The 23,290-nt window shown below is 43.0% G+C and overlaps 3 non-coding genes and 2 pseudogenes across 3 annotated transcripts; 3 read left to right on the forward strand and 2 right to left on the reverse strand.

Annotated features, from left to right (window-relative positions):
- The window catches only part of LOC129473563 (uncharacterized), a 687,223-nt pseudogene that overhangs the window by 88,989 nt on the left and 574,944 nt on the right, over window positions 1-23,290 (reverse strand).
- On the forward strand, window positions 5,041-10,132 carry LOC129473554 (Golgi pH regulator-like; annotated as a pseudogene).
- On the forward strand, window positions 14,993-15,065 carry TRNAV-CAC (transfer RNA valine (anticodon CAC)). Its single transcript has one exon. It is a non-coding gene; the product is annotated as a tRNA-Val (tRNA).
- On the reverse strand, window positions 16,853-16,926 carry TRNAT-AGU (transfer RNA threonine (anticodon AGU)). The gene has a single exon. It is a non-coding gene; the product is annotated as a tRNA-Thr (tRNA).
- TRNAL-UAA (transfer RNA leucine (anticodon UAA)) lies at window positions 22,411-22,493 on the forward strand. The gene has a single exon. It is a non-coding gene; the product is annotated as a tRNA-Leu (tRNA).

The raw sequence follows: 23,290 nt of genomic DNA on the forward strand, positions 1-23,290 counted from the left end.
TAAAGTGGCAATAATAGTATCTGCAATGGAAAATGAAGCCAAGTTATTTATTTAAAAAATAATCTAAGAAAAAATTGTAGACATCTAATAAGCAAGGCAGGAAACCACGGGTGTCCTCCCTAAGGGTGTCTGCAATAGTGACAAGGAGCCACTATTCTCCAACTAGGAAGGAGACTCCACTTGAAAAGCTTGAGAACAATGATTCACAGAATTACTTTGACATGAAAGAAAGTTAAGGCAAAAAGGGTAGGAGTCTCCCTAATGGCATCCAAGACTGGCTTTAGACAGCCTAGTGAGACCTGGGTATTTTATTATTTTATTTTATTTTATTTTATTTTATTTTATTTTATTTTAAGACGGAGTCTGGCTCTCGTCTCCTAGGCTGGAGTGCAGTGGCGCAATCTGGGCTCACTGCAATCTCCACCTCCCGGGTTCAAGGGATTCTCCTGCCTCAGCCTCCCAAGTAGCTGGGACTACAGGCGCCTGCCACCACGCCTGGCTAATTTTTTTTATTTTTAGTAGAGATGGGGTTTCATCATTTTGGCCAGGCTGGTCTCTAACTCCTGACCTCGTGATCCATCTGCCTAGGCCTCCCAAAGTGCTGGGATTACAGGCGTGAGCCATCGCACCCCGCCTGAGACCTGGGAATTTTAGGAGAATCACTGGGTTGACCAAAAATTAGACCCAGGTTGGGTGCGGTGGCTCACGCTGTAATCCCAGCACTTTGGGAGGCTGAGGCAGGCAGAGCACTTGAGCCCAGGAGTTCGAGACCAACTTGGGCAACATGGTGAAACCCTGTATCTACAAAAAATACCAAAATATTAGCTGGGAGTGGTGGACAGTGCCTATAGCCCCAGATACTTGGGAGGCAGAGGGGAGGATTGCCTGAGCCCAGGAAGTTGGGAGGTCAAGGCTGCATTGGGCCATGATTGTGCCACTGTACTCTCGCCTGACCAAGCCTGTAATCCCAGCACTTTGGGAGGCCAAGGTGGGTGGATCACGCAGTCAGGAGTTCAAGACCAGCCTGGCCAAGATGGTGAAACCCCATCTCTCCTACAAATACAAAAATTAGCCGGGTGTGGTGGCAGTCGCCTGTAATCCTAGCTACTTGGGAGGCTGAGGCAGAGAATTGCTTGAACCCGGAAGGCGGAGGTTGTAGTGAGCCAAGATCGTGCCACTGCACAGCCTGGGCGACAGAGCAAGACTCTGTCTAAAAAAAAAAAAAAAAAGCCGGGCGCCGTGGCTCACACCTATAATCCCAACACTTTGGGAGGCCGAGACGGGCCGATCACCTGAGGTCAGGAGTTCGAGACCAGCCTCAACATGGAGAAACCCGTCTCTACTAAAAAAAAAAAAAAAAAAAAAAAAATACAAATTTAGCCCAGCGTGGTGCATGACTGTAATCCCAGCTACTCAAGAGGCTGAGGCAGGAGAATTGCTTGAACCTGGGAGGCACTGCCTGCGGTGAGCCAAGATCGCGCCATTGCACTCCAGCCTGGACAACAAGAGCGAAACTCTGTCTCAAAGAAAAAAAAAAGACCCACATGGAATGTCTTTCCATGTTAATTGGATCTATCAATAGTGACCTGGACCTGTGAATCCAGGGTGCATACATGACTCAGGGAGTCAGATCCACAAGACACTCATGCCCTGATTCCAGCCCTTGGAATCAAAGGTAGCAGCCTTGATTAGCTCCAGGACTTCATAAGAGATGCAGAGGAAATTCTCTCACCCTAGCTAGCACCTTCTCTATGAATTTTCTGGGCCAAATTCACACAAGTGAAACAACAGAAACTTGCTCCTTCAAGTCTGTGAGTTTTAGATTTAGAGATTGGATTTTCCGTGAGGGAGCTGCAAACAAAATAGGTTTTTGTTGTTTTGTATTTCCTTATTAAACAAGTAACTTACAATCATTTGGATAGACTTTATTGAAACAGGTGAGGTGTGACCTGGGGATTATGGAAGGTGGGTATAGAGAGAATTGTTTCCTTTATTATAGTGAAACTTTACATGACGATGATGGTTTAATGCAGCCTTAAAAGAAAATGGAGCCGGGTTTCGTGGCTCACGCCCGTAATCCCAACAGTTTGGAAGGCCGAAGCAGGCGGATCACTTGAGGTCAGGAGTTTGAGACCAGCCTGGCCAACATGGTGAAACCCTGGCTCTACTAAAAATACAAACATTAACCCGGCTTGGTGGCAGGCACCTGTAATCCCAGCCACTCAGGAGGCTGAGGCAGGAGAAGAGCTTGAACCTGGGAGGCGGAGGTTGCAGTGAGCCGAGATCATGCCATTGCACTCCAGCCTGGGAGACAAGAGCGACACTTCGTCTCAAAAAAAAAAAAGAAAGAAAAAAGAAAATGAAAACTTTCTTAGTTATTGATCAGCTTACTTGATTAGAGCATCATGCTAATAATGCCAATATTAGGGGCCCCATAGAGGCCAGGCCAAGACATAATTTTTTTTCTTGTTTTCTTTTTTTTTTTTTTCTGAGGCAGTCTCCCTCTGTCACCCAGGCTGGAGTGCAATGACACGATCTTGGCTCACTGTAACCTCCGCCTCCCAGGTTCAAGCGATTCTCCTGCCTCAGCCTCCCGAGTATCTGGGACTACAGGAGACTGCCACCACGCCCAGCCAATTGTTTTTGTATTTTTGGTAGAGACGGGGTTTCACCATATTGGCCAGGCTGGTCTTGAACTCCTGACCTTGTGATCCGCTTGCCTCGGCCTCCCAAAGTGCTGGGATTATAGGCGTGAGCCACCGCGCCCGGCTGGAGTATAATTTCTTTAAACCCTTGACAGTTTCTAAGTATTGATTCACATGTCCACATGAGGTTGCCACTTATCTATTTCTTGAAAACTCCTCTCTGTCCTTCAGGGTAAAGAATGTCCAGTTCCCCATTTTGCTCAAAACGGAGCCCTGTTCCTTTTTCGACATCCCCAAGGAAACTCTGTTTGCAGAAAACTGTTGACAAAGGTCTGCTCTCCAGACTCCAAGGAAGCCAGATTCACCTGCATTGCACAGATGGGATCCTGCACATTGGCACCTACTCGGGTAAGGCACCACCTGGGCCTCTCAAAGCCTGCAGACAAACGCAGAGTTAAAAGAAAGGGAGCGGCCGCGTGCGGTGGCTCACGCCTGTAATCTCAACACTTTGGGAGGCTGAGGCGGGCGAATCATCTGAGGTCAGGAGTTCTAGACGAGCCTGGCCAACATGGCGAAAGCCGGTCTCTACTAATTATCCGGGCGTGGTGGTACGCGCCTGTAATTCCAGGAGGCTGAGGCAGGAAAATCGCTTGAACCCGGGAGGTGAAGGGTGCAGTAGGCTGAGATCGCTCCACTGCACTCCAGCCTTGGCCACACAGTGAGACTTGTCTCAAAAAAGAAAAAGGAGAGAGGGTAATGGATTCGGGGTTCAACAACATAGCTCAGGACAAAGAAGGGACAAAGGTTCCTGAAATGGCTCAAGATCAAGGAGAGAGTACAAAAAGTCTTTCAGTGTTTACGCTTAATAATATGCAAAGATTCTATCGGTTCAAACAGAGACTCACAGAAGTAACATGAAGAAAAGAAAAGGCATCATATTTCTGATCCAAAAACCTTTTGCTTGTTAGGCAAAATAGTAACCGCTACACGACAGAAAAAAATACCCTGGAAGATCTCAGAATAGAAGGAGCTGGCCGGGCGCGTTGGCTCACGCCTGTAATCCTAGCACTTTGGGAGGCCGAGGCAGGTGGATCACCTGAGGTCAGGAGTTCAAGAACAGCCTGGTCAACATGGTAAAACTCCGTCTCTACTAAAAATACAAAAATTAGCCGGGAGTGGTCGGGTGCCTGTAATCCCAGATACTCGGGAGGCTGAGACAGGAGAATCGCTTGAGCCCGAGAGATGGAGGCTGCAGTGAGCTGTGATCGCGCCACTGCACTCCAACCTGGGCAACAAAGAGGGAAACGCTGTCTCAAAAAAAAAAAAAAAAAAAGGAGCTATGTCTATGCAAACCAGCTTCAGTGATGCGGTGCGCATTAGCTCACGCCTGCAATCCCAGCACTTTAGTTGGTTGAGGCGGATGGATCACTTGAGCCCAGGAGTTAGAAGCCGGCCTTGGCAACATAGTAAGACCCCGTCTCTACAAAAAACTTTTAAAAATTAGCCAGCCTTAAGTCGCTTATGCTGAGGCGGGAGGATCACTTTAGCCCAGGAGTTCAAGTGAGCTGATTACGCCCTGCCCTCCAGCCTGGACTACAAAGCAAGACCCTGCCTTTGCGCCAGTGGGTGGCGGGCGAGTCACAATAGTGGTTCCCTCTGCATAGTGACTGGAAAGGAACTTAAGAGTGCTCTTGAGCTGCATGCTGGTAGGCGGGGTTTATTCGGTTTGTGGAGAATCATCCAGATGAATATTTATATGTGAGGTTTTTTTTTTTTTAAGGAATTGGTTTATGCAACTGTGGACCTGGCTAGTAATTGCTAAATCCATAGGGCAGGCTGTCAGAAAAGGCAGGCCATCGGAAAGGTCAGGCTGGAAACAATATAGAAAATCAATGAAACCAAAAGTTGGTTCTTTGAAAAGTTCACCAAAATTGACAAACATTTAGCTAAAGGAACCCAGAAAAAAGAAGAGAGGGCTGGGCGCGGTGGCTCATGCCTGTAACCGTAGCACTTTCGGAGGCCGAGGTGGGCAGATCACCTGAGGTCAGGAGTTCGAGACCAGCCTGGCCAACATGGCGAGATCCCCGTCTCTACTAAAAATACAGAAGTTAGCCTAGCGTTGTGGCGGCGTCTGTAATCCCAGCTACTCAGGAGACTGAGGCAGGAGAATCGTCTGAACCCAGGAGGCGGAGGTTGCAGTGAGCCGAAATGGCGCCACTGAAGTCTGGGCAATAGAGTGAGACTGTCTCAAAAAACAAACAAACAAACAAAAGAGGATACTCAGAAGACTAAAATCAGAAACGAAAGTGGAGGCGTCCGCTCTACCTACGCTGAGCCCGAGGCGGGAAGCTCTGGACACAGCCGTTGACTGGCTGGCTGGGGCGCAGCTTGATGGCGTCAGGCTGACGAGCCCGCAGTCCCTACGGCTGCACCTGGGCGAAGGCTGCCTGTGTGAGAGGCCGGTGGCCCCAGCGTGCCGTGGCCTTGCAAGTGGGAAATGGAGGCAGGAGCCCTCCCTACACTTCACCATAGGCTTCCTGATTGATTCCAGCATCACGATTACCTCCCAGATACTATTTTTTTTTTTAATTTGGGTGGCTTTTCTTCATGTGCCAATTGTTTAAGAACTATGAGGTGCGTCAGTATGTTGTACAGGTGATCTTCTCTGTGACGTTTGCATTTTCTTGCACTATGTTTGAGCTTATCATCTTTGAAATCTTAGGAGTATTGAGTAGCAGCTCTCGTTATTTTCACTGGAAAATGAACCTGGGTGTAATTCTGCTGATCCTGGTTTTCATGGTGCGTTTTTACACTGGCTATTTTATTGTGAGCAACATCCAACTACTTTTGTCTCCTCTGTCTTAGTGCATAAACAACGACTGCTTTTTTCCTGCTTCCTGTCTCTTGTGGTTGACCTTTATCTGTTTCTTCTGGAAACTAGGAGATTGCTTTCCCATTCTCAGCCCAAAACATGTGATCTTATCCATAGAACAGCTCATCAGCTGGGTTGGTGTGATTGGAGTTACTCTCATGGCTCTCCTTTCTGGATTTGGTGCTGTCTACTGCCCATACACTTTGATGTCTTACTTCCTCAGGAATGTGACTGACACAGATATTCTAGCCCTGGAACAGCGACTGCTCCAAACCATGGATATCATCATAACCAAAAAGAAAAGGATGGCAATGGCACAGAGAACGATGTTCCAGAAGGGGGAGGTGCATAACAAACCATCAGGATTCTGGGGAATGATAAAAAGTATTACCTTATTCAACAGGAAGTGGATGCGTTGGAAGAACTAAGCAGGCAGCTTTTTCTGAAAACAGCTGATCTGTATGCTACCAAGGAGAGAACAGAATACTCCAAAACCTTCAAAGGGAAATATTTCAATTTTCTGGGTTACTTTTTCTCTATTTTCTGTGTTTGAAAAATTTTTCATGGCACCATCAATATTGCTTTTGATCGAGTTGGGAAAATGGATCCTGTCACAAGAGGCATTGAGATCACTGTGAATTATCTGGGAATCCAATGTGATGTGAAATTTTGGTCCCAACACATTTCCTCCATTCTTGTTGGAATAATCATCGCCACAACCATCGAGGATTGCTGATCACTCATACCAAGTTCTTTTATGCCATCTCTAGCAGTAAGTCCTCCAGTGTCAATGTCCTGCTATTAGCATAGATAATGGGCCTGCACTTTGTCTCCTCTGCGCTGCTAATCTGAAATGAGTATGCCTCTAGAATACTGCACCATAATAACCGAAGTCCTTGGAGAACTGCAGTTCAATTTCTGTCACCATTGGTTTGATGTGATCTTCCTGGTGAGCACTCTCTCTAGCATAGTGTTTCTCTATTTGGCTCACAAACAGGCACCAGAGAAGCATACGACACTTTGAACTTAGGCCTACTACAGACTGTTAGAGGCCAGTGGTCTCAAAATTTAGATATGAAAGGGGAAAAAATGGAGGGGACCAGGGTCTAACATTTTATAAACAAACAAAATGTTGTGGTAGCATTTTTTACCTCTAGCATCCTCTTTCCTACTCAAGTGATACTGTGATCATGAGTAGCATCAGCTACAAGATGAGAGGGAGCAGTAACTCAAGGCAATACTCAGCAGAGAGCATCCTATGTGGACCTGAGGCTGGTGCAATGGCCGAGAGGAACCAAAAAACTAAAAGGGAAAAATACACTGGAACTCTGGGGCAAGAGATGTCTATGGTAGCTGAGCCAAACACATAGGATATCCATTTTAAGGTTCACATGGAGGTGGTCATAACTTTCCCTTGAGATTGACTGTCATTAAAATCAGAGATTGTAATGAAAAGAATAAACAGGAAGAAAAGGAAAGGAAGGAAGGAAGGAAGGAAGGAAGGAAGGAAGGAAGGAAGGAAGGAAGGAAGGAAAGAAACATTACGAATTTACAGAAATCAAAAGGATTATAAAAGAATACTGTGAACAATTGTATGCCAGCAAATTGGATAACCTAGATGAAGTGGATAAGCTCCTAGAAACAATCTATTAAAATTTAATTAAAAAGAAATAAAAAATCTGAATAGACCTATAACTAGTAAGGATACCAAAGCAGTACGATACAAAATTTATCCACAAATTACTAGCAAACTAAAGTTAGCAATATGTTTTTGGGTTTGTTTTTGTTTTTGTTTTTTGAGATGGAGTCTTGCTCTACCGCCCAGGCTGGAGTGTAGTGGCGGGATCTTGGCTTACTGTAACCTCCACCTCCCAGATTTAAGCAATTCTTCTGCCTCGGCCTCTCAAGTAGCTGGGACTAAAGGCACACACCGCCACACTCGGCTGATTTTTTGTATTTTAGTAGAGACGGGGTTTCACTGTGTTGCCCAGGCTGGTCGCGAAGTCCTGAGCTCAGGCAATCCTCTGCCTTGGCCTCCCAAAGTGCTAGGATTACAGGCATGAGCCACCATGCCCGGCTAGCAATATGTTAAGAAGATTATACACTACGAAAAAGTAGGATTTATTCCTGGAATGTGAGGATAATTCAAGATACAAATATCAGTCAATGTAATATATACCACATTAACAGAATAGAAAAAAATTACATAATCACCTCCATTGATACAGAAAAAGCATTTGACAAAATCCCACACCCTTTTGTGAAAAAACAAACAAACAAAAAAACCCACCCAATGAACTAGAAATAGAAGAAAACTTCCTTAACATCATAAAGGCTACTTACGATTAACCTTCAACTAACATCATATTCAATAGTGAAAGGCTGGCTGGGCGCAGTGGCTCATGCCTGTAATCCCAGCACTTTGGGAGGCGGAAGCAGGCGGATTACCTGAGGTCAGGAGTTGAAACCAGCCTGGACAACATGGCAAAACCCCATCTCTACTGAAAATACAAAAAAATTAGCTGGGCATGGCATGCGCCTGTAGTCCCAACTACTCAGGAGACTGAGGCACGAGAATCACTTGAACCTGGGAGGCAGAGGTTGCAGTGAGCTGAGATCTCACCACTGTACTCCAGCCTAGGCGACAGAGTGAGACACCGTCTCAATTAAAAAAAAAAAAAAATAGTGAAAGACTGAAAGCTTTTTTTCCAAGATCAGCAAAAGACAAAAATGCCACATTCACCACTCTATTCGGCATAGTGTTGGTAGTTCTAGCCACAGAAAGTAGGCAAGAAAATGAAATAAAAAGCATCCCAGCTGGCTCTGTGGCTCATGCCTATAATCACAACACTTTGGGAGGCTCAGGCAGGAGGATCGCTTGAGCCAAGTAGTTCAAGACCAGTGCAGGTAATATGGCCAAACCCCGTCTCTACCAAGAATGCAAAAATTAGCTGGGTGTGGGTGGGAGCATCGCTGGAGCCCGGGAAGTCGAGGCTGCGAGGAGCCATGATTGCGCCACTGCACTCTAGCGTGGGTAATCTCCTGTCTCAAAAAATAAATAAATAAAATAAATTTAAAATTTTTAAATTTAAAAAAGAAACTCGTATGCCAATATTTCACAGCAACATTATTGATTTGGGTTGATTCCACCTGTTGACTATTCAGAAAGTCTAAAAAGGAGTAAAAATTTTGATACATGCTGTAATATGAATAAAGAGTGAGAACATTATTCAAAGTGAAATAAGCCAAACATAAAGGACAAATATATGATTTCCACAATACTAAAATTCATAGAGACAGAAAGAGTAGTTACCAAGAGCTGGGGAAGTGGAGAGAAATGGGGAGTTATTATTTAAAGGATACAGAGTTTCAATTTTGGATGATAAAAAGTTCTGGAGATAGATAACGGGGATGGTTGCAAGACGATGTGAATGTACTTAATTCTACTGAAATGTACACTTAAAACTAATTCAAATAACAAATTTTATATTATGCATATGTTGCCACAATTTTTAAAAGGCCCTAAAAATATGTAAGGATGTAAATTAAGTGGTTTAGAAAAGTAAAGGGATAGGCCAGGCGCAATGGCTCGTGCCTGTATTCCCAGCATTTTGGGAGGCCGAGGGAGGTGGATCACGAGGTCAGGAGTTAGAGACCAGCCTGGCCAATATGGTGAAACCACATCTCTACTAAAAATACAAAAATTAGCCAGGCATGGTGGCGCACGCCTGTAGTCCCAGCTGCTTGGGAGGCTGAAGCAGAAGAATCACTTGAACCCAGGAGGCAAAGTTGCAGTGAGCTGAGATCACGCCACTGCACTCCAGCTTGGGTGACAGAGTGAGACTCTGTCTCAAAAAAAAAAAAAAAAAAAAGAAAAGGGATAAAGATATATAATACAAAGTTTAGGCTGGGTGTGGTAGCTCATACCTGTAATTCCAGAACATTGCAAGGCTGAGGCAGGTAGATCACTTGAGGCCAGGAGTTCAAGACTGGCTTGGCCAAAATGGTGAAACCCTGTCTCTACTAAAAATACAAAACTTAGCCAGGTATGGTGGCCCACCCCTATAGTCCCAGCTACTCAGGAGGCTGAGGCATGACAATCACTTGAACCCAAGAGGCAGAGGTTGTAGTGAGCCAAAATCGCGCCACTGCACTCCAGCCTGGGTGACAGAATGAGTCTCAAAAAATAAATAAAATAAAATAAATAAAGTTAAAAACAACAACAACAACCAAAAAAAAAAAAAACCCACAAAGGCTAACCATAAAAAAATTGACATCAGCCGGGCGCGGTGGCTCACGCCTGTAATCCCAGCACTTTGGGAGGCCGAGGCGGGCGGATCACGAGGTCAGGAGATCGAGACCATCCTGGCTAACACGGTGAAACCCCGTCTCTACTAAAAATACAAAAAATTAACCGGGCGAGGTGGCGGGCGCCTGTAGTCCCAGCTACTCGGAGAGGCTGAGGCAGGAGAATGGCGTGAACCCCGGGGGGCGGAGCCTGCAGTGAGCCGAGATCGCGCCACTGCACTCCAGCCCAGCCTGGGTGAAAGAGCGAGACTCCGTCTCAAAAAAAAAAAAAAAAAAAAAAAAAAAAAAAAAAAAAATTAACATCAAACGTATGTATTAACATAAAGTGTAGATTTTGAGACAAGGAGTATTACCATAGACAGAGACGTGACATAATAAAAAAGAAAAGGAGGCATTTCATAGTAATAAAACAGAGACATTTTATAAAACAGAAACATGTGAATGCTGCATGTGTAGCATTCAATATATATTGTATATATTCAATAATATATAACAATAATAAAAAATGACATGAAAACTTATGTCTATACAAAAATCTATCACAATTATTTGTAATCCTTTATTTATAATAGCAAAACACTAGAAAACTACTAAAATGTACCTCAATAGGTAGATGGTTAAAGAAACTGTGGTACATCCATACTATAAACAACTACTCAACAATTAAAAGGCAGGAACTGTTGATACAACAAATTGGATGGATCTCAAGGGCATTAGGCTGTGAAAAAGGCCATCCCTTTTTTTTTTTTTTAAGACAGAGTCTTGCTCTGTCACCCAGGCTGGAGTGCAGCGGCGCCATCTCCACTCACTGCAACCTCCACCTCCTGGGTTCAAGCAGTTCTCATGCTTTACCCTCCCGAGAAGCTGGGACTACAGGTGTGAGCCACCATGTCCAGCTAATTTTTGTATTTTTAGTAGAGATATCATTTCACCATGTTGGCCAGGCTGGTCTTGAACTCCTGGCCTCATGTGATCCACCTGCCTCGGCCTTCCAGAGTGCACGGATTACAGGCGTGAGCCACCGCACCTGGCCTATTTCTATAACATTCTAAAAACAAAATAAAAAACAGAGATTAAGAACACATTAGGCCTGGCCCGGTGGTTCATGCCTATAATCCCAGCACTTTGGGAGGCCAAGGTGGGCGGATCACCTGAAGTCAGGAGTTCAAGAAGAGCCTGGCCAACATGGTGAAACCCTGTGCCTACTAAAAATACAAAAAATAGTCAGGTGTGGTGGCACATGCCTGTAATCCCAGCTACCTGGGAGTCTGAGGCACAAGAATGGCTTGAACCCGGGAGGCAGAGGTTGCAGTGAGCCGAGGTTGCGCCACTCCACTCCAGCCTGGGCAACAGAGTGAGACTGTCTCAAAAAAAAAGAACATATTAGTAGTTGTTGGGGGGGTGGGTGGCATGGGAAGTGAGTGTAACTAATTAAGTGGTGGCACCCACAGGGAAATGTTTGTGGTGATGAAGCTTTTTTTTCTGGTTTCTAGTGATAGTTACACAAATCTACACATGATAAAATGACCTAGAACGATATACAAACATTGTACCAATGTCAGATTCTTGGGTTTGATATTGTACTACAGTTACATATGATGCAGCCTTTGTGGGGAACTAAATTAAGGGTACAGGGGACTTCTCTGTGCTTTCTTTGTAATTGCCTGTAAATCTATAATTATTTCAAAATTAAAATTTTAAAAACCTGATGGTAGTGGGGCATGGTGGCCCACACCGGTAATCCCAGCTACTCAGGAGGCTGAGGCAGGAGAATCACTTGAACCTGGGAGGCAGAGGCTACAGTGAGTTGAGATCGCACCACTGTACTTTAGCCTGGGCAATACAGCGAGACTCCATCTCAAAAAAAAAAGTAATAAGAATGTTCTCTAATCAATATAGAATTAAACTAGAAATCAGTAACAGAAACAAAGGAAAATATCCCCAAATGCTTGGGGAAATAACATCACACTCCCAAACAACCTATGGGTTAAAGATAGGTTACAAGAGAAATTAGAAAATAGTTTGAACTAAAAATAATAAAGTACAACATATCCAAACTTATTGATAGCTGCTAACACTGTTCTTGGAGAGAAAGCTATAGACTTATATACAAAGATTATCCAGTCGGGCATGTAAGAAGCTACAAGTCATCACTAAGTCCTAAAAACAAGCAAAACCTGAACAAACTGAAAACCCAAGTCTTCTTAGGTCTGTCAGAAAAAATGAGGTCACAGGGCAAGCCATTGCTCCCAAAATTGAAAAAGACAAATACAGAGAATCACAACTTACCAGAGCAGAAACCCACAGAACAGACACCATGTGAACTAGTGCTGGAGCAGGGAAACCTGAACTCTAATTAGCAAATTGTTGGTGGCTCAACATTGGCGAGTCTAGGAGATAAAAACTCCAGAACTCAGTCATCTGCACCCCACAATTTTGTTAATTTTACCTCAGGAGCTTGACCAGATTGTCATAGTGAATGTGAGAGAAAAATCCCCTCTACCTCTGGTAGCAGGTGGGGCAAGAACCAGTTTGCAATAGGCCAGAGCATTTTGTTCTCTTAATAGGTCTGCCCTCAGGAGAAACCATTTAACCTCAGCCTAACCTGCTGGGGTTTTATCAGAGCCCAGCTGATCCGTGGGAAGGGAAATAACCAACTCCAGCCCACTCTAGCCATCCAGTCCCACCTAAAGTGGGGGAAAACCTAGGAAGCATGTTTAAAGTTGACAGTCCAGAGACACAGGCTCACTAACAGACTGAGACCTACTTGTGGGACTACAGAATGCTTTTTTCCCCCCACACCTTCCCACCACATTACTAAAGGCCTGCTTATAGCACCTCACTTTACCCAGTGGAGCATGTCCTGCTATCAAGAAAAAATAACAAGGCACAATAAAAAGCAAAATACACAGAAGAGACAGAGCAAGCATCAGAATCAGACTCAGATATGACAGGGATGTTGGAATTCTCAGACCAGGAATTTGAAACAACTGATTAAGATGCTAGGGGCTTTGGCTAGGCGAGGTGGCTCACACCTGTAATCCCAGCACTTTGGGAGGCTCAGGTGGGCGGATCACATAAGGCTAGGACTTCCAGACCAGCCTGACCAACATGATGAAACCCCATCTCTACTAAAAATACAAAAAAATTAGCCAGGCCTGGTGATACATATCTGCAATCCCAGCTACTCAGAAGGCTAAGGCACGAGAATTGATTGAACCCGTGAAGCAGAGATTGCAGTGAGCCACTGCACTGCAGCCTGGGTGACAAAGCGAGGCTCTGTCTCAAGAAAAAAAAAAGATGTGAAAGGCTCTAATGTATAAAAAAGATAGCATGCAAGAACAGATGGGCAATGTAAGCAGAGAGATGGAAATTCTGAGAAAGAGCCAAAAAGACGTGCTAGTGATCAAAAACACTATAACATCAAGATAATGAAAAGACAAGCCACACAGTGGGAGAAAATATTTGCTAAAGATATACCAGATAAAGTACTCCTATTCAAAATCTACAAAGAGCTCTTAAAATTCAACAGTAAGAACACAACCTCATGAAAAAAAAAATGGCCAAAGACCTTAACAATCATGTCACCAAAGAAGATATACAGATGAAAAATAAGCATATGGAAAGATGTTCCACATTATATGTCATCAGGGAAATGCACACTAAAACAACAATGAGATATCACTACACACCTATCAGAACAGCTAAAGCCCAGAACACTGACAACAGCAAATTTTGGTGAAGCTTTGGACTAACAGGAACTCTGATTCATTCCTGGTGGAATCACAAATGATACAGCTACTTTAAAAGACAGTTTGATGGTTTCTTGCAAAAGTAAACTTATTCTTTTCACACAATCCAGTTGTACTCCTTGGTATCTAACCCAAAAGAGTTGAAAAATTATGTTCACACGAAAATCTGTACACAGATGTTTATAGCACCTTTATTAATAATTGCCAAAATTTGGAAGCAACCAAAATATTATTCAGTAAGTGAATGGATTAACTGTGATATATGTAGACAATGGAATATTATTCAGCATTAAAAAGAAATGAGATATCAACCCATGAAAAGACATGGAGGAAACTTAAATGCACATTACTAATAAGCCAATCTGAAAAAGCAAATACTGTATAATTGTAATTATATGACATTCTGGAAAGGCAAAACTATGAACACAGTAAAAAGATCAGTCGTTGCCAGGGTTTGTGAGGATGGAGGGATGAACAGCCCAAGCACAGAGAATTTTTAAGGCAGTGAAACTACTCTGCATAATACTATATTGGTGGGTATATATCATACTTCTGTGCAAATGGATAGAATGTACAACACCAAGAGTGAAGCCTAATGTAAACTCCGGTCTGTGGGTGATGATGGTATGCCAAGATAGGTCAACAATTGTAATGAATGTACTATTCTAGCGGGGCATGTTGATAAGTGAGGGAGTTATGCATGTGCGGGAGCAGGGGGTATATGGGAAATCTCTGTACCTTCTGCTCAAAGTTTTGCTGTGAATCTAGAACCTCTCTTTAAAAAAAAAAGTATATAAAATGCATATGTAAGAAAGAATAAAGGTTTATGTTTGTGGAACTTTATGAAGGGAAATGAAGCTTGGGACTTTAAGCTCGGTGGAGAATTGATTCAGAGAGTCAACCCAAGAATCGGTACGGACAGTCGTGAAGAACAGATATGAAGGGCCTGAACGAGGGACCTATCAACAACAGAGGAGAAGGACATTTTATAGAGTCTGAATGTAAGCTCAGTAGAATTTTGCAACGATTTTGACGCTGGGTGAGAGAGTGAGAAGGAATTCTGAGATAAGCAGAAGGACAAATTCCAGTCATCACGTCAAGTAAGTAAACGTCAAATCTGGTCAGCGCCAAGATGTTTGAGATTTATCTTATGGAGGTTATAGTTTTAGTATAAGGCTCATAGAACTCAAATACGTAGCAATTTCTGGGTTTTGGATATTTCCTAATCTTGATGTGGTTTTTGTAGCAGTTTTAAAATGCGATTGTAGACACTGACTTGAATAGAAAGAAAACAAATTTCTAGGAAGGAGGGATGATTAACAGTGAATTCCTGATTAGGTCCAGCAGGGTAGTTCCTTCTCTTAGTAGGGGGTTTCCGTGGTGTTAAGTAGGGGTTTCCATGGTGTTAAGTAGGGGTTTCCGTAGTGCAGTGGTTATCATGTTCGCCTCACACGCGAAAAGTCCCCGGTTCGAAACCGGGCGGGAACACTATCCTGTACTCACTTTTGTCTTCCTAAAACTTAGAGCGACCGCTTGTCTTCCTAAAATTTACAGCGACCGTTTTTAGGACTTCCGCTCTTAGGACCCCGTCCATTCGAATAAATTATTATAACCCTGTAAGTTGTTTACACTGTGTAACTCAGTACTACGAATACGACTTGCGCTCTTCCTACACCAGATTTAGAGAAGAGGGAGCCCCGTGGGAGCCCAAAGACAACAGGAGGCTAAAGGAAGAAGGAGCATATATTTATGTTGAAAGATCCCAGCCTGGTGCCATTTGATGGGATTTGGAAGGAGGTCGAGTTGTCTGAGAAAAGAGTAACTTGAATTGTATAAGAAATGTTACTTTGTTAGAGAAGACTAACAAAAGCATGACTTTAAGAATTCTTTTTATACTGGAACATTTCCCTGCTTCGTACTTTTTTTTTTTTTTTTGAGACAGAGTCTCGCTCTGTTGCCCAGGCTGGGGTGCAGTGGTTGTAACCTCCACCTCCTGGGTTCAAGCGATTCTCCTGCCTCAGCCTCCCAAGTAGCTGAGACTACAGGCGTGCGCCACCATGCCCGGCTACTTTTTGTATTTTTAGTAGAGACGGGGTTTCACTATATTGGCCAGGCTGGTCTCACACTCCTGACCTTGTGATCCGCCCACCTCAGCCTCCTGAAGTGCTGGGATTACAGGCGTGAGCCACCGCGCCTCGCCCCTGTTTAGTACTTTTAGGTGCTCAAGCCTTCTAGCTGTAGTTGATATCATTGACTATCACTTTAGATTTCACTCCATTTCAAGTTGTCTCTAAAATCCAGTCTTTTGACAAATGACCACATTCCCAATCAGGACCGTCTTCCCAGTCAGGACTGTCTTCATGGGCATGCGACCTATGCATTTGCACAAGGCCAGGCACTTGACTTAATGCTCTGCTATTGCTGGTTTGAAATTCCTAATTTTCTTAAACAAGGAACATTTCCATTTTGCACTGCACTCATAAATTATGTAACTGGTTTTTCTCCTAAATGCTCACAAAGGAGTAATCGTCCAATGTAATCATTCCTTACAGTGAGAAGCAAAAAGCTGAGCGCAATACTGCAACAAGGAATGTTATGAGGGAAGGCATTTGTAGAATGTGATACTTTGCAGATATAACTGATAATTTTATTTTTCTTTAAAGAGCAGCTAAAACATAACACTGTATCCAGGGTTTGATTAATTTTTCCATCCTTTTATTTTTATCTGTCTAATAAATGATCCACAACTTCAGGTCCCATTTGCTTCCAGCCTCTTGTTAGGTTTTTTGTTTTTGTTTGTGTTTTCTTTTGGTGTTTCACTAATCATTCTTCTTATCCTCTCAAGTCGTTGTCATGTTACTCCACTTTTCAATATATTCAGTGAAATTCTAGAGTTCAGAATCATGCAAGGAGGAAGTTATCACAACACTCAATGTATACTATACGTATGTCTTATCTCCTTCCTTGCCTTCCTTTTGAATTGTATTAAAAGCAGAAATGTTACGTGAAGCTGTAAGTTCCTTAGAAATATGAAAAGTAGCTACAAAAATTTAAACGTAGAAAATTGCAGCTCAATTCTAGATGGTTCTAGATGGTTGGTCTCTGGCATAGATTTAGCTAGTTCATCGTAAATATTTCCAACCCATCACCATGTTCCTCTACAAAGTGCCTCAGACATCGAGATTCAAGGTTTGCTGGCTGCTTTATTAGGTATAAATCCAAGTCAGGTTTAACTAGTGAGAAGAATTTACGTAAGTTTAGGGGAAGAAATAAAGAGGCCTCGCTGGGATTCGAACCCAGGATTTCCTGTTTACTAGACAGGCGCTTTAACCAGCTAAGCCACGAAGCCTCACCTGTGTTGTGGGGGGGGTAATTTATTATTTTATAAGAATTTACACCTCAGCCTGTCAATGTTTCTACCTCAGTGACTTTCTTTGTAGTAACACAATACCACATTTCTGGATCTCGGTCAAAACCAAAGAATAATGTTCTTGCTGTAGAATAAGAATAGGTCTTGAATTAAGAAGACTGTTTTCCTTTAGGAAACTGCTCTAAATGTCAGGAATACCTCCAGACGATAAGCTCTGGTGGCCAAGTAGAAAACTTGCTTGGTTTTTAGAACAATTACATCTCTTATGCCTACCAGTGAATTTGCCTTCTGATGAACTCTCATTTCATTTGTTCATTCAGTGGGTAAGTGGTATCAGGAAAAACACTCTCTCTACATTTTTCTGTAACTTGGCCCCCAATGATTCTACCTATCCAGCATGCAAAATATCGTCACCCTGGCCACGTCTGACTTCTTTGCAACATGAACTCGGTATCTAGGATGGCGTTACCAAAATCAGGTAAAGGTGCAGATTAAATTCCTTGGGTAAATTTTTTTGGCCGGGCGTGGTGGCTCAGGCCTGTAATCCCAGCACTTTGGGAGGCCGAGGCGGGCGGATCACGAGGTCAGAAGATTGACACCATCCTGGCTAACGTGGTGAAGCCCCGTCTCTACTAAAAATACAAAAAATTAGCCGGAGGTGGTGACGGGCGCCTGTTAGTCCCAGCTACTCGGGAGGCTGAGGCAGGAGAATTGCTTGAACCCGGGAGGTGGAGCTTGCAGTGAGCCAAGATCGCGCCATTGCACTCCAGCCTGGGTGACAGAGTGAGACTCTGTCTCAAAAAAAAAAAAAAAATTGTTTTTCAAATAAGGTTCTACTTAGTTTGAACATCTATGTACTTAAGATACAAGTTACCTGTCTCCCAACTACAGGCAGAGGAGACATAGGATAATCTCGATACACAATCCTATTCAAAAAGAACAAAAACAAGAGGAAAAAGAAAAAGAAAAAACAAAAAACAAGAGGCACACTGGTCTGTAGCAATTGTAGAATTCAGTGGGCACATAATGCTAGTGCATTGATTGGAACTCAGTAATGCCGTCTGAGAATGATTCCCTAGGCTCTTGGGTCCATCTCCTGGGTTCTTATTCCACAGTCAGATTCATCCATTCTTTTAATAAGAAATATCATTTACTTGCAGCTGAATGGTTTTCTTAGCCTACTTCCTTCCCATAGTAGTCTGGGAGGAAGAGGGGTGAGGTCCAAAGTATTTTCATTTTGTGCTGTCCCTTATTCCTTTCAGTCCAGACGGTCAATGTTCATATACCATAATTTTCTTCAAAAGATGAGATGTTATGAAAGTTACTGAAGTTTATTCCTTTAGACCAGGGGTTCGCGAACTATAGCCCACAGGCCAAATCTGGCCTTACATCTGTTTTTATAAAGCTTTATTGGAACACAACCACATTCATTCATTTAGCATTATCTTTAGCTGCTTTCCTGCAACAGCTGATTTGTGTAATTGCCACATCAACTGAATGGCCCACAAAGCCTAAAATATTTACTATCTGGGTCTTTAAAGAAAAAGTTTTCCAGGCCAGAAGCAGTGGTTCACTCCCATAATTCCAGCACTTTGGGAGGCTGAGGCAGGAGGATCACTTGAGCCCAGGAGTTTGAGACCAGCCTGGCCAACCTGGTGAAACCCCCTCCCTACTAAAAATACAAAAAAAATTAGCCTGGTATGGTGGTAGTCCCAGCTACTTGGGAGGCTGAGGCAGGAGAATCACCTGAACCTGGGAGGTGCAGGGTGCAGTGAGCCAAGATCGGACCACTCACTGCCCTCCAGCCTGGGTAACAGAGCGGGACTCTGTCTCAATAAAAAAAAATTTTTTTAAAGTTCGCCAATTTCTTTTAAAACAAAAGCCACATTCATGAAAATAATGTCTTGTCTCCCTTTGGCTTCCCATAAAACTGCAGTAGGGCCGCATTCTTAAGAGTTGTAGAATTATTGTTTAAACTATAGGATCCTTAAGGTATGTCCTTAAGAACCTTAGGGGTTTGTTTAGATACCACCTTAAGCCTCTCTGTGGTATTAATAAAGGACTTACAATAACACCCTTGGCTTCATCTTTAGACCACATTTTCTGATCGTGCTCTAGACAATAAGCTAAAACATTTGTAAGACTCACCTCATTTATTTCTCTTCTTTCGGGTATCACAGTCCCAAACTAACAGCAGGCGATGCCTGAAAACAGTTATTTCACATACTTATGTCCAGTATATTTTTCTTGTTGTTTGCAATTTTCCTAACAGTGACTTCTTCACAGGCAGAAGCAGAAACCCATATCTCTTTTGTTGGTGTTCTTTTTCAATAGTATTATAATTTCAAGTTCCATCCACATTATTGCATGTATGTCTACTCTGTTACTTTTTATATTGCTTAATAGCCTATGGTGTGCATTTTTAACAGTTTACCTGTCCACTTTCCAATAATAAATATTAAATTTTCAATTTCAAAAGACTAAAATAAGGCTGTGATTAACTTTATCACATGTGTACTCTCGGTAGTTAACATTTGAGGCAGTGGATAGGGTGGGGGAAGATTTATGCCTAGGAGCAGAGCAGTTACATCATAGAATGTGAATATACTTAATTTGAATAAGCAGTACTCCAGAATGGCTTCATTAATTTAAACTTCGACTAGCAGGACAGGAGGGTTCTTTTATCACTAGTCCTGCAAAAATTGACTTTATTCAGCTTCTAGTTTTGCCAATGTAATGACAGTAAATGCGATATATCTTTTTACTTTTTATTTCTGTGATTACTAAAGATTTTGTACAATCTTTGTTAGTCTTGACATATTTCTCTCCTCTAATTGCCTGTCCTATCTTTTGTTCATTTCCTTTTGATCTTGCTGTCCTTCTCTTGCAGATTTTCATGGCTTCTTGATATATATTATGCCCTTGCCATTTTTGGAGACAATTCATATACTCCCATTAGTGCATCTATCTACATATTTATATTTCTACTGTGTCCTTTATCTTACATATTCTTGACTTTTTAATTTAAGATTTTTTTAGCTGGGTGCAGTGGCTCACGCCTGTAATCCCAGCACATTGGGAGGCCAAGCGGGGGGAATCACCTGAGGTCAGGAGTTGGAGACCAGCCTGACCAACATGGAGAAACCCCTGTCTCTACTAAAAATACAAAATTTGCTGGGCGTGGTGGTACATGCCTGTAATCCCAGCTACTCAGGAGGCTGAGGCAGGAGAATCACTTGAACCTGGGAGGCGGAGGTTGCGGTGAGCTGAGATCGCGCCATTGCACTCCAGCCCGGGCAACAAGAGCGAAACTCTGTCTCAAAAAAAAAAAAAAAAGATTTTTTTAAAGGTGGGGGTTTTGCTATGTTGGCCAGACTGGCATTGAGCTCCTAGGCTCAAGCAACCCTCCTGCCTCAGTCTCCCTGGTAGCTGGACTACAGTGGTTATATTCTTGATTTTAATGTAAGCAAATATGTCTTCTTTGTTTTTTGCCTTATTGTTTGTGCTTTTGAAGTTTTCAAAAGTTTTCTGCTCCTGGGTATAAGGATGTTCTCCTTCATATACTTTTTTTTTTTTTTTTTTTTTTGAGACGGAGTCTTGTTCTGTCGCCTAGGCTGGGCTGGAGTGCAGTGGCACAATCTGGGCTCACTGCAACCTCGACCTCCCCAGCTCAGGCGACTCTCCTGCCTCACTGTTCCGAGTAGCTGGAATTACAGGCATGCGCCACCATGCCCAGCTAATTTTGTATTTTTACTAGAGACAGGGTTTCGCCATGTCGGCCAGGCTGGTCTCCAACTTTTGACCTCAGGTGATCTGCCTGCCTCGGCCTGCCAAAGTGCTGGGATTACAGCTGGAGCCACCGTGGCCGACCATCCTTCATATACATTGAATAGTTTTCTTTTTTACTGTCACACATATTTAAACCCTCTAGATAAGTGTACTTTTAAAAAACTTCGCAGCTGATTGATTCTGCTCTGTAGTTCATGTTAAGAGCTAACAGCAATAGAATATTCTGAACATTTTTATGTCTATCTATATATGATGGTTTCTTTCTCTTATATGCTTTTCATGGAACCTTCCAGTCACCTCCATCCCCATCCTCAAGTCAGTTCTTGCCCCAGCAGCGAGAGACCTGAATTTCCTTCAGTGTTTGGTAGAAGCAGGAATTTCTCAGGCCATATCTCCTCTTCTAGGAATGGAACCTTGATCTGGCCAGAGGCAGAACCCAGAGCCCAACAGCCAAACGACTTCAGGGGTCCATTCCTTTTCCATGGCTTCATCAGGCAGAGAAAGATCCTGATGTGGACCCAGGCAGTCCTGAGCATCACAAATAAGGCCTTGACTCCTGTTTCCTCAGCTGATGAGATTCTGAGGAGATGTCCTCTGACTTTCTTTGCTTTTCTGCTGCAGACCACACAACCTTTGCATATTGTGTTGCTTTCCTCTGATTACCTGAAAAACAAAGGGGAACGCCACACACTAGGTGTTCAGTATTGTTGCATAAATTAATTATATTCCAACCCTACTTCAGGATTTCATTTCAGCTCTGTGTCCCCCAGACCCTAAACTTCCTTTCTACGAGCTTATTTCATGAGTTCTTAAATTCCCCATGACAGCTTTAGCACCCTTCACTGAGTGCCGTTTACCAGACTATTGAAGTTAGAATTACTTGAGGGTGCTTGGTAAGATTAAGATTCTTGGGACCCATAGTAAATCGCTTTAGTCAGGATCATTGCACGAGGGGTTCTAGAATCCACATTTGTAATAAGTCTCCCAGGACATACTTTAGCCACAAGGACTGGATTCTCTGTTGTAACAATTGCGACCTTTTCCGGGAGCACTTTGAGTTCTGGGGCGGTGTATTTCTGTGCAGCCCACACACAGCTCAATATGTTCCTTTTGTAGATAGGTTGCATTGTCAGTTTAAAGCATTTTGTCACTAAAATCAAATAATTTGAACTGCCTTTGTGTCCACTAAAGATCTTAAAATTTACCCCAGGATGAACTCGTTTTAATATAATAAACTTTGGGCCCCCAATCCTGATGCCTCCAATGACATCAGTGTGTCTGGAGTGGAGGTTTGAATTCAGCAGGCAAAACGGTGATCTCTGAAGAAAAAATTGGGACAGTGCCTTTAGTGAAGTAGAAGTAGTAGGTAGTGTTAATACTGTGGTTTCCACTAGGGCACTCCCTCCCCTCTTCTCTCCACCCTTCCCCCACCGCCCGCTCCCTTGTTTTTCTTTTCAAATCAAGTAAAAACAAAAATTTCTCTGGAAATTTTTGACCATGTGAGGAGACTCAGGATAAGTGATTGATGAACACATGCTGTGTTTTCCTATTATATCCTCCTCATATTTTAATACAATTCAGTAAAAACAGGAATAACTCGGTACTTCCTTAACGCTCAGCGCAAATGCCTTTGTTGTTATAAAAAAAATGATTGCCGCATAGCCAGCCCCAGTCACCGGGATGGCCGAGTGGTTAAGGCGTTGGACTTAAGATCCAATGGGCTAGTGCCCACGTGGGTTCGAACCCCACTCTCGGTAGGTTAAGTTTTCATCTCCAAACTCCTTTCAATACCAGCATTTTAAAAGTACGCAAAGGTAACTTCATTGTTTTTCTACCCCTCATTGTTTTTCTGATCACCTCAATAGGCAGTAGTGTGTGAATGATTCTCTACCACAACCTATCAGATTGCCAATAGAAGGAAAAACGGCTCATATCCACAGCTCACATCCATGGTCTGCTCCAGGACTTTCAATTCCACCAGGAATTGAACCTCTGAGGCTATTTGACCGTAAGGCCACAGGTAAGAAACTGTAGTTCTGGGTACCTCCCAGGAAATAAGAGCCACTCCCCAGGATTCTCATAGTTTCCAAATGATTGTACAAGAAAAGCCCAACTCTTAGCTAGGGCTGTCTCTCACACACTCTGGAGAGCATGGTTGAGTCCTTCTCAATAGAGTTTATTTTGTTTTTTCCAGTTTGAAATGTGAAAATGATCCCTCAGGGAGTTTTATTTTGCATTTAACTGTTATATTGTCCTTGAGCACCTTTTTATATGTTTGAAAGCCATCCGTATTTCCTTTTCTGTTACATGCATAGTATTCTGTGCTAATTTTTCTACTTAGTTGTTAGGTCTTTCTCTTATGATTTGTAGGGTCTCTTTAAATATGGCTTGATTAAACTATGTTTTGACATGAATCACAAGTAGTCTAGTTTGTTGCCTTTGAACTTTGGGGTGGCTTGGGACATGTGAAAATGGGTATCTATGCAACCACCAAAGTTATCAGTCTTTTCTTCAAGTTTTATGTTTAACTTAGATATGCCTTTCCCCATTACGA

Source organism: Symphalangus syndactylus, chromosome 23 (assembly GCF_028878055.3).
Source record: "Symphalangus syndactylus isolate Jambi chromosome 23, NHGRI_mSymSyn1-v2.1_pri, whole genome shotgun sequence".
In the NCBI taxonomy this organism is placed as follows: Eukaryota; Metazoa; Chordata; class Mammalia; order Primates; family Hylobatidae; genus Symphalangus; species Symphalangus syndactylus.